Source organism: Narcine bancroftii, chromosome 3, assembly GCF_036971445.1.
Source record: "Narcine bancroftii isolate sNarBan1 chromosome 3, sNarBan1.hap1, whole genome shotgun sequence".
In the NCBI taxonomy this organism is placed as follows: domain Eukaryota; kingdom Metazoa; phylum Chordata; class Chondrichthyes; order Torpediniformes; family Narcinidae; genus Narcine; species Narcine bancroftii.
This window is the reverse complement of record NC_091471.1, coordinates 181,337,581-181,352,781: the sequence shown is the minus strand read 5'-3', so window position 1 is coordinate 181,352,781 and position 15,201 is coordinate 181,337,581. Positions and strand designations below refer to the sequence as shown.

Here is a 15,201-nt window from a genome sequence, read left to right as displayed (position 1 = left end):
ATACCTCTTCTTGTCAAAGGTCATTCTTTCAAAACATTTTTGAATTTGAAAACATCAGACATGGCCTGTTTCCATGCTGTGAACGGTTATATGAACACACCATTGCACTCACAGAATTCTTTCGACAGGTAGAATCAATCCAAATCAAGGTGTTTTATCTCCTTTGCTCTTTCTGTCTCAGGAATAACAGCCAACACATCGCGACTGTTTCTAATCCATTTCATAAGGAAGAAACCTTCTTTATTACAGATCTCCTTTAACTTATGACAAAGATCTATTGCTTCTTTTTCTGAAACCACTGAAGTGAGACAATCATCAACATAGAAATTATCTCTGATGATGTTTGTAGCTCAAGAACTAAATTGCTCTTCATTATCTTCAGCACATTTCCTGAGTGGAAAATTTGCCCAACTCAGTGATGAGTTGCTCCAAATAAATGAACTGTCATTCTGTATTCAATCATATCTTTACTATAAACGCCATTAAGCCACCATAACAATTGTAAAAAAATCACGATCTTCGGATGGTACTTTCACTTGATGAAATATTGCTTCAATATCTGCAGCAATTACAGTAGGCTCTTTACAAAATCTTATCAGAACGTCTATTAAAGTACTGGTGAAGTCTGGACCTTGTAAAAGTTGAGAATTCAATGAAACTCCTAGAAATGATGCCCCACAATCAAGTACTGCACATAGTTTCTTCTTTTGTGGATGTCTAACACCATGATGAGGTAAATACCATTTTCTACCATTTCCAATATGACATTGGTATATTCCAAATGAAAGGAAGAATTTCTCTTGAATTTTCTCTTCAAATTCAGCATATGCTATTCTGCATTTATTTTATTGCCTGGCATACAAATTTCCCTTTTCTTCAAAGGTAATGCTGTACAGTGATGACCATCAACATGTTTAACAGAATTTGAAATGAAATCCAGAAACAGCTTGTCCTCCTTTGAAGGCTCTTGAATATCTTTGCAACATTCAGGGAAATCAATTTTAAACTGTTGTTCCCACAGATCATTAAGTTTGACAACTAAAATTCTGTTGACATTTACATTCGATGACTCCTGATCATTATTCATTTTTCCTCCTAATGGTCCGTTAATTGTCCATCCAAGCAATGTTCTCATGGCATAAGGTCCATCATTTTGACTCCTTATTACTTCTAGAGGTTCAAGAGCTTTTGGTATATCTAATCTAATTAACATCTAGATCTTAGCATCAATCTTGGGTAATCAAACCTCTTTTAGATAATCCCATCATTTGATATCATCCTGATAGAAGACTATGCCTATGAATAAGAGGAATATTCTCTGAGTATACACACTTGGAAGATCACAAAATTCATTGCTATTCAATCCAGCAATCTGTAAACCTGATACTATATTAGTTTCAATGTTCCTTTCATCATTCATTGTCTTCAACAAGATTTGTGATCTTTTACCAAGATTAAGTTTATTCATCAATTCAACAGTACAAAATGATGCGGTACTGCTTGGGTCAAGAAATGTGCAAGTCTTCAGAATGAAGCTTTAACCTGCACAAGAACTATTGAGAGAGTTTTGTCACTGGCCTCAGTAAGACTTTGTCTGAACTGAAGCTGATGCATTCTCTTTGAGTGTGTCTTTAGTCTTGGATTCCTTCTCAACTTGACTTCATTGAGTATGCAGTAACTTGGGATGCTTTAAATTGCATATAGCACAACTGAGTTGCTTATTTCAAGTTTTGCTGATGTGCCCTTTACACAAACAACCAAAACATATTCCATTCTTCTTTAAAAAGTTTAATTTCTTGTCATACGATTTTTTTTTCTCCAATCGAGAACTGTTTTCTAAAGCATTCTAGAAAATTGTATTTCCAATACGAACAGCTTTCCTGATCAGTCTGATCTTCTTTTTCCATTGTTTCTTTGTTCTTTCTTGTGCTTGTATCTGACACAACAGTAACAAAGGTACTTCCCTTTATATCTTTAGGAACTATTGAAGTATCCTTAATATTTCCAAATGCTGGTACAGTGTTAACATGCACATGCCATTCCAAAGATTGTACAACATCCACAAAAGTGGCATCCCTTTCAAGAAGAATCTTAAGCTCTAACTTTGGTTCTCCGTAAGTGCTTCAGCTTATAAATGTAATTTCTTGACAATAATCGACAAATTATCAAGCAAATTCAGCTCTTGGAAATGTACAATACTTCCCATTGCATTACAATATCCTATCAGAAAGAGTGCATATGCTTGTAAAGTCTTCGTGTCCTCTGATTTTATTGCTGGCCAAGAAAAAATCTTGCGATCTTATGTTCATCACTATATTGCTGATGCAATAATTCTTTTGCCCTTTTAAAACTTTGGCCTGGATCCATATATTGGCAACTTTTGACTAATCCTTCACCTCTCCTCCAGTGTACTGCTCCAGGTATACAATCGATCTTTAGTGTTTTTAGTATTTCTTTCAATGTGATGTTGAAAGGATTTCATGAGTCAAAACTTGTAATGGATCTACATTAAAAACTGGAATTTCTTTCTTAGGTAAACCATATGAACCTTGTTGCTTCTCTAACAGCAGAAATTTCATTTTGTTTTACTATGAGTGACAATATATTGTCTTGTCCACCATGGCTTGTGACTGGTTGTCTTGTGGTGAATAGATCATAAGGATCTTGAACTGGTGCCATAGGTGAAGGAACTTGAGTTGTAACTGATGGCATTGATGGGGATCCTTGGTATGTACGTGATGGCATTGGTGGAGATTCTTGACTTGTTGGTTCGTCAGCAACACAAAGAGACATCAATGGCTGAATATGATCAACTTGTGTGGTTGAACTTGGTTGAAATGGTCTCCTTTTGGGAAGGTTCATAAACTGTGCGCTTGAAAAAGATAGAATTTTGTTAGCCCTTTCCACAGGGTTGGTCATCGACACTTGAGCACTAGCAGCTCCACCCATGGCTCCTTGCTTGAGTATACTAATTTCTTCTGGCAGCAGTACCCATTGATCTGCTGGAATGTTAGGTGCTAGCCCTTTGGGTATTTCACTTTGAGTGATAGATATTGCAGAAGCCTGAGCTAATGCTTTTACTTTGGCCATCTTCATAGAATATTGTTCCTCAAGCTCTAGTTTTTTGGTTTCTCTCTTCAATAACCTTTTTCGTTCTTCTTGCTGAATCTTCATTTCAGCTTCTTGTCTTAGTTGCTGATTCTTCATTTCAGCTTCTTTATCCTCTTGAACATGTATTTTCTCCAACCATTCACCTTGTGTCTCGATAGTAGACTTCTTGCTCCTTAGCAAGCAAGTAAAGCTGTACTTGCTCTAGTTGCCTTTGAAGACTTTGAAGATCTTCCTAGCCTTGGAAATACTATAATCAGGATTCACATCTGAACTTTCAGATACCACTGATTGAGTCTCTATCTTCAGTATTTCACTTGGTACAGCACAAGTACATTCATCTGTTTCAGTCCCACTAACCTTTAAGTCAGCTAGTGAGGCATGCAGGGCCTTGGGGTCCTCTTCTTGCTTGGAAGTTGAAACTGCTTCTTCAGTAGTGGCTGGCTCCAATCTCCTACCAAGAGTTGTCAATTTGCCATGCTGTCTTAACTCACGACCAAAGAGTTCTTTGAGAGGAGCTGTTTGCTCAAGGCCTTTAGCCTGATAAGCCTTCTCCTCCATCTTGGATTCTTCACACTGCAGCCTGTTTTCTCCTGGCTTAACCTGGGAACTGTAAACAATTTTGTATCTTGCGTGATCCCTTTAAGAGGATTTCACTGGCTGAATGACTCTGTTCTGCACAAACTGGCTTCATTATCAGTTTTTACAATAACTTTCCAAAACATTCTTCTGGGCTTCCTGCCAGATTCTGCTAACCAGAACTCTATGTTATTTCTCAAGATTACAGGTGTCCTTTTCAGACAGTAATGTTCTCATAGAGGCTTCTGGAATCTTCTCACGGACAACTAAATTCTTTTAAAGCTTAAATACTTTCTTCCAAACAAAGTTCACAATCATAACTTTTCTTTGAATAAGAATATAAATAACACTTTCCAAGTTCTAATATTTCCCTATTTCAAAACATCATCTTCACAGAAACATAAATGACAATATTCTGAATTACCATCTTATTAATTTAATAAATCAAACTTCATAGTTTCAGCTGTAAGTAGCTTTAATTGGTTGATAATAAATTTTGCATAACTTCACATTGAGATTTTCATAACAATGAGTAAACAAAGCATACTGTATAATGATAACAATTTTCAACTTTAAACGGCTATAAAAGACATAAACAAAATAAGACGAAATAAGATGAATAAGATAAATTCAAAAAAAGTATCTCAAGAGCTTACATATCCATCATGATTCTTCGAAGAATGAGATACAAACTCTCGGTCCGCTCAAATATTATGACATATGATGTCACAGTAACTATGGTAATACTGCAAACAACAATTTTCCTTAGAGGGACAGGCACAAAATTAACAAAAATAATAAAAAAAACACAAGGTTTTAACCTTTTCAGCAGGAACCCAATCAAGATGGTAAAGGGGGAATGCAACAGGAAGAGCATGGTCCCCATAGCAGGAGGTAATAGATGGATAAAGCAGAGAGGGCACACCAGCAAGCAGGGGAAGGGATGGCTGTGTGAATGGAGAGGGCAGGGGGTAGAGAGATGGAGGAAAGAAAACAAAAATGGAAGGGAGAAAAAATGGAGAGTAGGCTAGCAGAAACCGAAGGTCCGTGTTAATGCATCTGGTTGGAGAGTGCCACTACTGTGGTATTGTCAGTGAATTTGTGGATGGCAATGTTGTTGTACCAAGCCACACAGTCGCAGGTGTAAAGTGAGTAGAGCAGGGGACTAAGAACATAGCTCTGCGGTACTCTGGAAATGATGGAGATTGTGGAGAAAATGTTCTTACCAATTCTTACTGATTATAGCTGGAAGAGAGAAAATCTAGGATTCAATAACACAGTAGGGTATTGAGGCCAGGACTTGATTAGCTAATCAGTTTTGAGAAGATGATGGTGTTGAATGCCAGACAGTACTGGATAAAAAGCATCCTAATGTATGCATCTTTGCTGTCCAGGGCTTTATGTAGAGCTATATTTCCCAAACTGAGTTCCACAGAACCCTGGGGTTCTGTGAAAAGGCCTAGGGGTTCCACAGAAGAAATTATAGGGATCTATCTGCTTTTCTTTAATTACTTTTTACCTTTATTTCCATTTGTTTTGGGGGGGGGAAAGACAAGATGATGGTCACAGAGGGGTGCCAAGTGGGGGAGACGTGTGCGACCCTCCACTTACTCTCATCTCAGCCACTCATTTGCATACTCATTTGATTCCAGACCAATTAGCAGGTGGAATGATTGGGTGGAGAGGGGAAGGGTGGGGAATTGTGACATCTGTTCTCCCTACCCGCACAGCCAATCACTGTGCTGCGGCCTCATTGTGATGTGGATGGGCTCGATGGGGGTTAAGGTGCAGAAGCTCCTCCCCATCTAATCCACAGTGCTCACTCCCCATGTGATCAGCACAGCAGGTATTCTTGAGCTCCATTTATTTTCCCCCCCATTTGTGTGGTGTGCTCCATTTCTCATTGACTGATGGTGCAAACCGTGCTGCTGGAATGAACCTACTTCTTCAAGATGAACGAGCAACTGAAAGAGTAGGTAGAGGGGAAACTCATTCATTGGTGTGACTCAAGTGATTGTAACAACTTGGATCCGGCATCTTGCCTCATGTTAAAACAAATAATGGTGTGATGGTTTGCCACCTTGGCATGGGAGCACAGTAGGGATGCCAGTGCTGGAGCAACCACCAGTACAGGTAGGTTGTCTCACTCCTGCTCCAGGGTCCAGCTGCACATGGGTAGGGGAAGACGCTTCCCATAGAAGTTGGACAATTGATTTGGGGAAAAAAAAAGCAAATGACATAAGGAAAGGCAGCAACAATCACCCGTGACCTTGTCCTTTTTATTATTATAGCTATAATTGGGACCCTATATGATTCAAATATGTCTGCCATATCTTAACACATCATATTTGTTCTTTAAATTATATGTAATTTTCCCCATAAATATGCAACTATTCATCTCTGAAATTGATCGTGCTATATGTAGAGGAGAGTCAAGTAATTGCAATACATTTCTTACCCATGGCTAAGACTATTTTAACAAATTAAATTTGTAGTTTAGTTAATTTATTGCTTAGTTTATCTTCCTTAAAGATAATAGTCCCCCCTCTTGGATCTGAACGGGGTTGTATTCAATAAGAGAGGGAAGAGTGAAGGATTTTATTTATGTGGAATGTTAAGTTCTTAACAAAAAAAAGGATAATCCTATATTAATGCATATGATTAGAATATGGCAAGAGATAAATTAATTTATTGGGGGGAAAAAGCAGGGATATCATGAAGAGCACCGTTATGTAAAAATATGCTGCTGGCCATGAATACTAAACTCCTGATATGACAAAGAAATAAGATATAATTATGATTGCTCTGAGGAGGGACTTTAATGTCATTTGCATAAATATGGAGTAGCTAATGGGTCTTTCTTCTGTTATCTACAGATAAAATTGTTCCTGAGAGAAGGATGGGGGCCAATGTTAGTCCCATCTGAAATTAGTGAAATGAAATTAAATGAATGATCTGTCTGGGGAAAACACCTAAATACATAAGAAAAATGTATTGTGTTCTCCAGAGTGAAGGTGCAAAGCCTGGTATACAGAGATCGAGAGAGAGAGATGGGAGTTTGACCTAGGTTTTGCAATACTAGAAAGATGCTGGTCTGATTGGTGTGTGTGTATGTACATATGTATTTTTTTTTCTCTTGTAGCTTTATTGAATATATATGCAGATGGATATGGTTTTAAAATTCTTAAATAAAATAACCAAAAAAAAAAGAAATTTATACCCAAGACACATTGGGTAAATCTTTCACAATTTTCCCCACCCCCTGGTGTTCACAGCACTGAGGATCCTAGATAAGTCAGGTTATTTGTCCCTTGATAGATTGAAATTTATCCAAGGTGAAGTCAATCCTTGTGTTTTCTTATTCTTTTTTCCTCTCTTCTTGTTTCTTGGGAGGGTGGGAGGGAGGGTACCTCTCATTTTGTTCTTCCTTCTTTCTATTATCTTTCTATTATGTTTTTCTCCCATTGTGATTCAACATTGAATTTGCATTTATTGTAGTATTATTGTAATTTTTCCTTTCTTTATAACAATTGAATCACATGTTGAGTTTTTTTCTCAATTTCAACATGCAGATCAATATTTGTATTGTCAACATTATTGGTTTTTCTTTCTGATTATTTTGTTTTGACTGCAAGTGATTGAAAATTCTCAAAATAAAATATTCCAAAAAGAGGAAAAACTTGATAGAAGTAGTAGCAGAGTGGAGACTCCGGTCTAAGCGGGATAATGACACCAGGAGAGGAGCATTTTTACAAATGGCACAAATAGGAGGGGTTTTTCTTACTTTGAAGAATCCGTGGGCTTTCTCGTGGCATTTCTGGTTTTTCTGTTTATGTCACTGTCAGGGCAAGGCTATTATGCCTTTCTTAAAGGGAAATGATCAGTGTATTATTTAAACAACCACAAAGGTTTCACAGCTAAACAATATTGTTTAAAAATTGGCCTGGGATAGAATTTTAAAGTTTATTAGTCTTAATGTTGATGGGCTAAACAGAAGAGTGAAGAGGAAGTGGGTCTTGGCCCACTTAAAAAAAATAAAAGCAGATGTAGTGTTTCTACAAGAAACACATCTTACTAAATCAGAACATGCTAAATTAAAAAGTGGATAGATGAGACAAGTAATATGGTCTTCATTTGGCTCAAAGGCAAGAGGAGTAGCGATTTTAATTAATAAAATATACCAATAATAATAGAAGACACATCGACTGACCAAACTAGAGAATTTGTAATGGTACATTGTAAAATTTATGCAGAATCATGAATGCTTATGAATATCTATGCACCAAATTATGATGATGAAGCCTTTATGAAGGATATCTTTTTAAAAGTAGCAGAGGGAAGACAAAACATATTGGTCAGGAGAGATTTTAATTTCTGTTTGGATCCAGTATTGGATAAATCAGCAAGAACAGTAACAAAGCCAAAAGCTGCAAAAATGACACTATAACTTAGGAAGGGTTTAAATTTGATTGATATATGGAGGCAGCTTAACCCTGTAGAAAGAGATTATTCGCTCTACTCAAGGGTGCATGATTTGCATACAAGGATTGATTTTTTTTTAATGTCTGCTCAGTTAATAAGTAGAGTGATTAAAAACATATTTGGATCACTTGCCATTAATTTTAACTATTGCGACAATGGATAAACAAAAAATTATGTATAGATAGTATCTCAATGTCATACTATTGAGAAGGAAAGAGTTTTGAGAGTTTATTCAGTCATATAGAACTGTTTTATGAAACTAATCTCCCTTCCACTGATAATAGCTTTTTATAATGGGATACGCTTAAAGTTCAAGAGGACAAATGATTTCTTATACAAAAAATCTCAAGACAATATTGGATGGTCTGGAGAAAGATGTAACAAAACTGGAAAAAGAATATCAAAGAAAGGGGATGCAAGAAAAGTATAGATTATTGGAGAAAAACTGAGCTATAACACATTACAAATGTATAGAATGGAAAAAAAAACTATTTAAAAACTCAACAAAAATATGGATTTGGAGACCATGAACACAGTCTTATTTGGCAAGTAAATGCAGAGGAGTCATCAAGGATGATAAAAGCAATCCAAACAGAGGCTGATATTTTAACATAATAAAAAAGAAATATTAACATCTTCAGACAATGCTATAGAAAATTATACTAATCAGGATGATTAGATGAACAAATTTTTAGTGAATATTGAACTTTCAAAACTAGAGGATAGATAACAGACTGATTTAGATGCCTGTTTTACAAGAGAAAACATTGAGAAGGCTCTGGGCACTTTACAAGCTAACAAGTTCCTGGGGGAGGATGGGTTTCCACCTGAGTTCTAAAGATTATTTAAAGATTTATTAATGCCTCTTATAATGGATGTATTGGACTGAATAGTGGAGACCTAGACTCTCCCTGTATTGTTTTCAACTGCTATAATTAGAGTGCTGCTGAAGAAAAATAGAAACCCATTAAAAGCCCCATCATATAGACCTATATCACTTCCAAATGCTGACTATAAGATATTAGCAAAGGTGCTAGCCAATAGATTGTATTTATTTTAGCAGAAACTGTCCAATACAGGTCAGGTGGGATTTGTTAAAGGAAGAAATTCTTCAAATAGTCTGGGCAGACTATTTAACATAATATGTATGGTAAAATCAAACCTGAACCCAAATATATCAATCTCCCTGGATTCAGAAAAAGCATTTGATAAGCATTTCTTATTTAAAACATTAGAGAAATTTGGTATTGGTAGAATATTTATAAATTAAATATTAATAAATTGGATAAAAACTCTATCATAAACCACAAGCCAAAATTATAACTAATAGTCAGATGTCAGCAGTTTTACCCTTGAGTAGATCATGTAGACAGGAGTCAAGTATAATTGATGAAAAATATTATATTTACAACTTCCCCATATTAAGAATTATTATAAGGAAGCTCAATTGAAATTTATTAATGGGATGTTTGATGTAGATAAATCTCCAACCTGGGTTAAAATAGAATTGAGTAAAATAGGAGAAAACAGTACGCAGGATTTTATTTACAAATGAAATTCAGAACACTGGTTTTGAAACATTTGATTGATTTATGGAATAATAGATTATGAAATAGATGGAAAAGGTTTGATTTCTCAAAATAGACCTTTTTTTGATGGATAATCAATTTTTGACAATTTAGAGTCAAATGGGGACTAAGAAAATAGGATACTTTTGAAGCTGGTAAATTTATTTTCAACAAATGAAGGAAAATTTTAATGTTCCAAATAATAGCTTTTTTCTGTTATTATCAGGTTAAAGCTTTCTTGGTTGATAAGTTAGGTCCTAATTTGATACTTCCTAGGCAGAATGAATTAGAATTATTGATATATAATGGTGGCTTTAAGTTCATCACAGTGATGTATAAATTACTTTATACAAAAGTAACTCCTAAGTTAGGAATTCATAAATCAAGATTAAGATGGGAAGTTGATTTAAATAGACAAATAGATAAAAATGATTGGATGCAACTATGTAAAGAAAATATGACAACAATTTTTAATGTTAGGTATAGACTCCATATTCTTGAAAATACATCATCCCTGTTTCTGAGATTATAAGTGATCTTCTCCAGGGGAACACAATTATGCATTTCTATCTTCCAACAGGCTAAACCTAGTTGGGAATCAGATTTCCAAGCAACTGCTATGCATTTCCTGGCTTTTGCTAAAGTGAGCTTAACAAATTTAAATTGATATTTTTGACAGCCTCATTTTAGGTCTTCTGTCTTCTAAATTCCCCAATACAAATAATTCAGATGCCCTGAAGGTATAGAATTCCAGTATTTTTTCCCCCTGGAAATTACCCAAGTTTCAAGTTAATTATGGAGAAGGACAGGTCTGGGTCTCAGGTTGAGTTTCTAAATTGGAGAAAAGCCAATTTTGAGGAAATGAGAAAAGACCTAGATGCATGGATTGGGATATTGTTTTCAGGCAAGGATGTGTGAGGTTAGTGGAGGACCTTCAAAGGTGAAATTTTGAAGGTACATAGTTAGTATGTTCCTGTCAGGATCAAAGGGAAGGTTGAAAAGCATAGGGAATCTAGATTTTCAAGGGATATTGGGGATCTGGTTTGGAAGAAGAGAGAGGTGTATAACAGGTACAGGCAACATGGAACAAATGAGGTACTTGAGGAGTATAAAAAGTGCAAGAGAAACCTCTAGAAAGAAATCTGGAAGACTAAAAGAAGACATGAGCTTGCGTTGGCAGTCAATGTAAATGAAAATCCTAAGGGATTCTACATGTATATTAAGAGCAAAAGGACAGTAAGAGTAAAAATTGGTCCCCTTGAAGATTACAGTGGTTGACTTTGTAAGGAGCCAAAAGAGATGGGGGAGGTCTTAAATGTTTCTCTCTTCCTCTTTCCCTCCCCCCCCCCACCCAATCAGTGTTCACTCTGGAAAAGGGCACAGAATCATGGGAAGTAAGGAAAACAAAATGAGGTAATGGAACCAATACAGATTAAAGAGAAGGAAGTGCTTGCTGTCTTGAAACAAACAAACATGAATAAATTCCCCAGCCCTGACAAGATATTCTCTCTGATCTTGAGGGAGGCTAGTGTAGAAATAATTAAAATGTCCTTAGCCACAGTTTTGTGCCAGAGGATTGGAGGGTAGCTAGTGTTGTTCCATTGTTTAAAAAAGGTTCAAAAAGTAACCCTGGAAATTATAGGGTAGTGAGCCTGACATCAGTGGTAGGTAAATTATTGGAAGGTCTTCTAAGAGAGTGGATATACAATTATTTGGATAGGCATGGTTTGATTAGAGATAGTCAACATGGCTTTGTGTGTGGTAGGTAGTGTCAACCAATCTTGTAGAGTTTTTGAGGAGGTTACCAGGAAAGTGAATGTTGTCTACATGGACTTTAATAAGACCTTTGACAAGGTTCTGCATGGTAGGTTAGTCGGGAAGGTTTAGATGCTAGGTATTCACGGTGAAGTAGTGAACTAGATTTGACAATGGCTGGATGGGAGAAGACAGAGAGTAGTGCTGGGTGATCACTTCTCAGATTGGAGGACTGTGACTAGTGGTGTGCCTCAAGTATCAGTGTTGGGACTATTGGTGTTTATCATCCATATCAACAATCTGGATGATAATGTGGTAAATTGGATCAGCAAGTTTGCAGATGACACTAAGACTGGAGGTGTTGTGGACTGTATGCATCCATGCAGAGCAGAGGATTTCACACATATAGAGCTGAAGAGGCCACTGCAACCTCATGCATTGCCATTTTTTCCCCCAATGTTTCTTGGAGGGTGTCTTGAAACACTCCAGATAGACCAACTTGGGATGGGGACCATTCTAGATCCTGCATTGGTAAATTGGGAAATGAGCATTGCTTTGATTGAAGTGTCAACAGATGCATAGTTCTTATTCCAGAATTGATTATTCTTTAACTGACAACCAACTCATTTCTTTGACCAAATCATGTGAATAGCAAGGAATAATTATATCTGATCATGCTCCCGTCATTTTGACTGAATTTGATTTTTGACATTCAATTGTTATAAAGAAAGGCAATGGAGATTTAATACTATATTTGCAGACAAGGAATTTTTATATTTTAATGGACAATCAAACTTTTTTTGCTACCATCTCCTCCCCAATGATGTTTGATTTGATTGTCTGGGGTATAATGAAAGCTTATTTGAGAGGACACATTATTTCTTTTTCAGTTAATCTTAAGATGACCAACAAGGAAATGTTGGAATTAATTAATCAGATTAAACAAATTGATTTACAATTTGCTCAACAATGTGGCTTTTATGTAAAAGGAGAGTAAAACTAAAAACTAAACTTGACCTTCTCTCTACCCACCCAATTGAACAGCAATTGTTGAGGAGCAGGAGTTATTTTTTATATTCATGGGGAAAAAAATCTGGTAAGATATTCAATGAACAATTAAAGGGAATTTCAGTTGAAAAAAAAATCAAGATTCTGATGAGAGATGGTAAAATTACTACAGATTATTTTAAAATAAATGAGACTTTTAGAGAATTTTACTCTAACCTTTATAGTTCTAAATTTAATAAACAACTTACTTCAATGTCGGATTTCATAGATCTGCAGAATATACTTACCCTTTCCCAAGACAGGTGTACAAATAAGTGGAGGCACTTATTTTTCAGGATTAAATATCTCTAGCTATTTCCTCACTACAGTCTGGTAAATCTCCAGAACCAGATGGATATCCTGTCAAATTTTATAAATCTTTCTCTTAATAAGCTTGTACCTTATTTAAGTACTGTGTATAATGATTTACTTAAGGATGAAAAGCCAGGGGTCATGAGTTCGTTCCTTGCTGGGGCCTCATTTCTGTGAGTGGCACTTGACAAAGTGGCGACTCTTTGTCTTCCTTAAAGTTAAAAAATTTCATGCATGTTACATTCTAAATTCATGACAATAATTGAAACTGTACCCTTTATATCTCTTATTTTGAAAAGAGGAGCCAGATGAATGTGATCTTATAAACCTATTTCATTACTTAACATAGATATGAAGATTTTATCTAAAGTTCTTGCCCATAGATTAAAGAATATTTTACCACTAATTATTGATACAGACCAAACTTAAAAATTGTTACTCATAATATTCATCAATTATTGAATATTTTATATTTACCCTCCACTCCAGCAAATGAATGTGTTCTTTCATTAGATGCTGAGAAGATGTTTGACCAGGTGGAATGGGAATATTTGCTTGCTACTTTAGGAAAACTTAATTTTGGTCCAGATTTTATTAAATGGATTAAATTTTATTCATATCCCACAGCTTCAATTAGTTCTAATTCACAACAATTGATTTTTTAGGCTTTATAGGGGAACTTGGCAAGGTTGCCCCTCAAATCCTTTGCTCTTTGACATGGTATTGGAGCCCGTAGAATTTGCTCTTTGTGAGAGCAGAGATTTCACAGGAATAACTAGAAATGAAGTTGAACATAGAAGATTCCCTAAATGCAGATGATCTTTTATGCTTTATTTCAAATCCTGAGGGTTCTATACCAAATATATTAACCTTATTTAGGCAATTCTCAAGTTATAAATTAAATCTGCAGAGGAGTGAACTATTACCCCTAAAGGGATCTTTTTCAAAATATTCCAATGACCCTTTTAAGATAGTGAAAGGCGATTTTAGATATCTGGGAATTACAATTACTATGAGCTACAAAAACACATTGAAAGAACATTACTCAGTATTATTGAATCAGACTAAAGTATTATTATCAGGATGGTCACCCTTATCCATCACAATAATTGGACATATCAATTTGATTATAATTAACATTACCTGCATTTCTGTATCTTTTCAAGCTTTACAAATTTTATATGGAGGATTTCACATTTTATTATTGTGTGGTTAATATATGTTATCTACTTTTATGTTACATTTTGATAAATTAGAGGACTACCCTTCTTGGGTAGAAATGGAATTGAATTTTTCTCTCTTTTTCAATCTTTTTATTAAAGATATTATAGTGAACAATACATGAGAATAGAATGCAGTATCAAATAGTAAAAGCAGAAACATCAATATATTTCAAAACTTAATACTATGCATAACATATTGAACAATATTATCCCTTTTTCCTCAAAAAAGAAAAAAAATATTAAAACCCCATCTAACTTTTAAACAAACAAACTGCAACAAAAAACACTGGGAAGCCTAAACTGAGAGTTCACTACAACAGATAGTTTCAAACTACTTATCTGGTCCTTGCCAAATGAAAAAAACAACATAAATTCAAAACAGTATGGAAGGTAAAGTCAAAATAGTTTATAAAAGAACACCAAATCTCTTCAAACTTAACAGAGGTATCAAAAGTCCAAGTCCTAATTTTTTCCTCAACATAAACATGACATAACTTGAAGGAACCATTGCATCAAAGTAGGTGAATTAGGATCTTTCCATTTAAATAAAATGGCTCTTCTGGTTAACAATGTAGTAAAGGCCACAACCCAATGTGCACAAGTAGGAACTCAACCCACCTCTGGAACTATAATTCCAAAAATAGGAGTCAATGGTTTAGTTTGCAATTTAATACCCAAATCAGGTTGATATGATAAAATTAGGTAACATCTTATTCAAAAAACTTCTAACTTCTAACTTAAAAAAAAGTGACTTGGGTAAATTATATTTGTTAGATATTATATCAAAGTTCATTAAACATCCATTTATAAACAGATCTGATAGAGTTCTTTTGCTTTTCCATAAAGGCTTGAAAAAAAAATAGTTGAACTAACTAGTTAGTAGATAAACCATTTTTTTTTAAATCAAAAAATTGCAAAATTGAAACCAAATCCATGATGTACATTTAAGTATTGGGTTAAAGGTATGTCTTCTAATCTTAGAAATTGTAAAAGGAAGAGCAATTCCCAATAAGGAAGCTAATGAATATCTCTGCACAGATTTCAATTCCAAATCTGTCCAATGAGGGTGTTGAAGTTTGTCAGAATAATATACCCAGAAAATATTAACTGCCCATTAATAAAAGATT

The 15,201-nt window shown here is 35.2% G+C and overlaps 2 long non-coding RNA genes across 4 annotated transcripts in view; one reads left to right on the top strand and one right to left on the bottom strand.

Moving 5' to 3' along the window:
- Window positions 1–5,316, bottom strand: part of LOC138757908 (uncharacterized) — a 68,892-nt gene extending 63,576 nt beyond the window's left edge. For 2 of the 3 annotated variants that reach the window (XR_011353975.1, XR_011353974.1), the window contains exon 1: window positions 5,207–5,316. This is a non-coding gene — a long non-coding RNA (uncharacterized lncRNA). Of the gene's footprint in view, window positions 1–4,343; window positions 4,430–5,206 lie in introns of those variants that run through there. The other variant, XR_011353976.1, reaches the window with a different exon arrangement.
- A 161-nt stretch (window positions 5,317–5,477) lies between these two features.
- Window positions 5,478–6,913, top strand: LOC138756317 (uncharacterized). Its single transcript, XR_011352986.1, has 2 exons — window positions 5,478–5,659; window positions 6,564–6,913. It is a non-coding gene; the product is annotated as an uncharacterized lncRNA (long non-coding RNA).
- The last annotated feature ends 8,288 nt before the right edge of the window (window positions 6,914–15,201 follow it).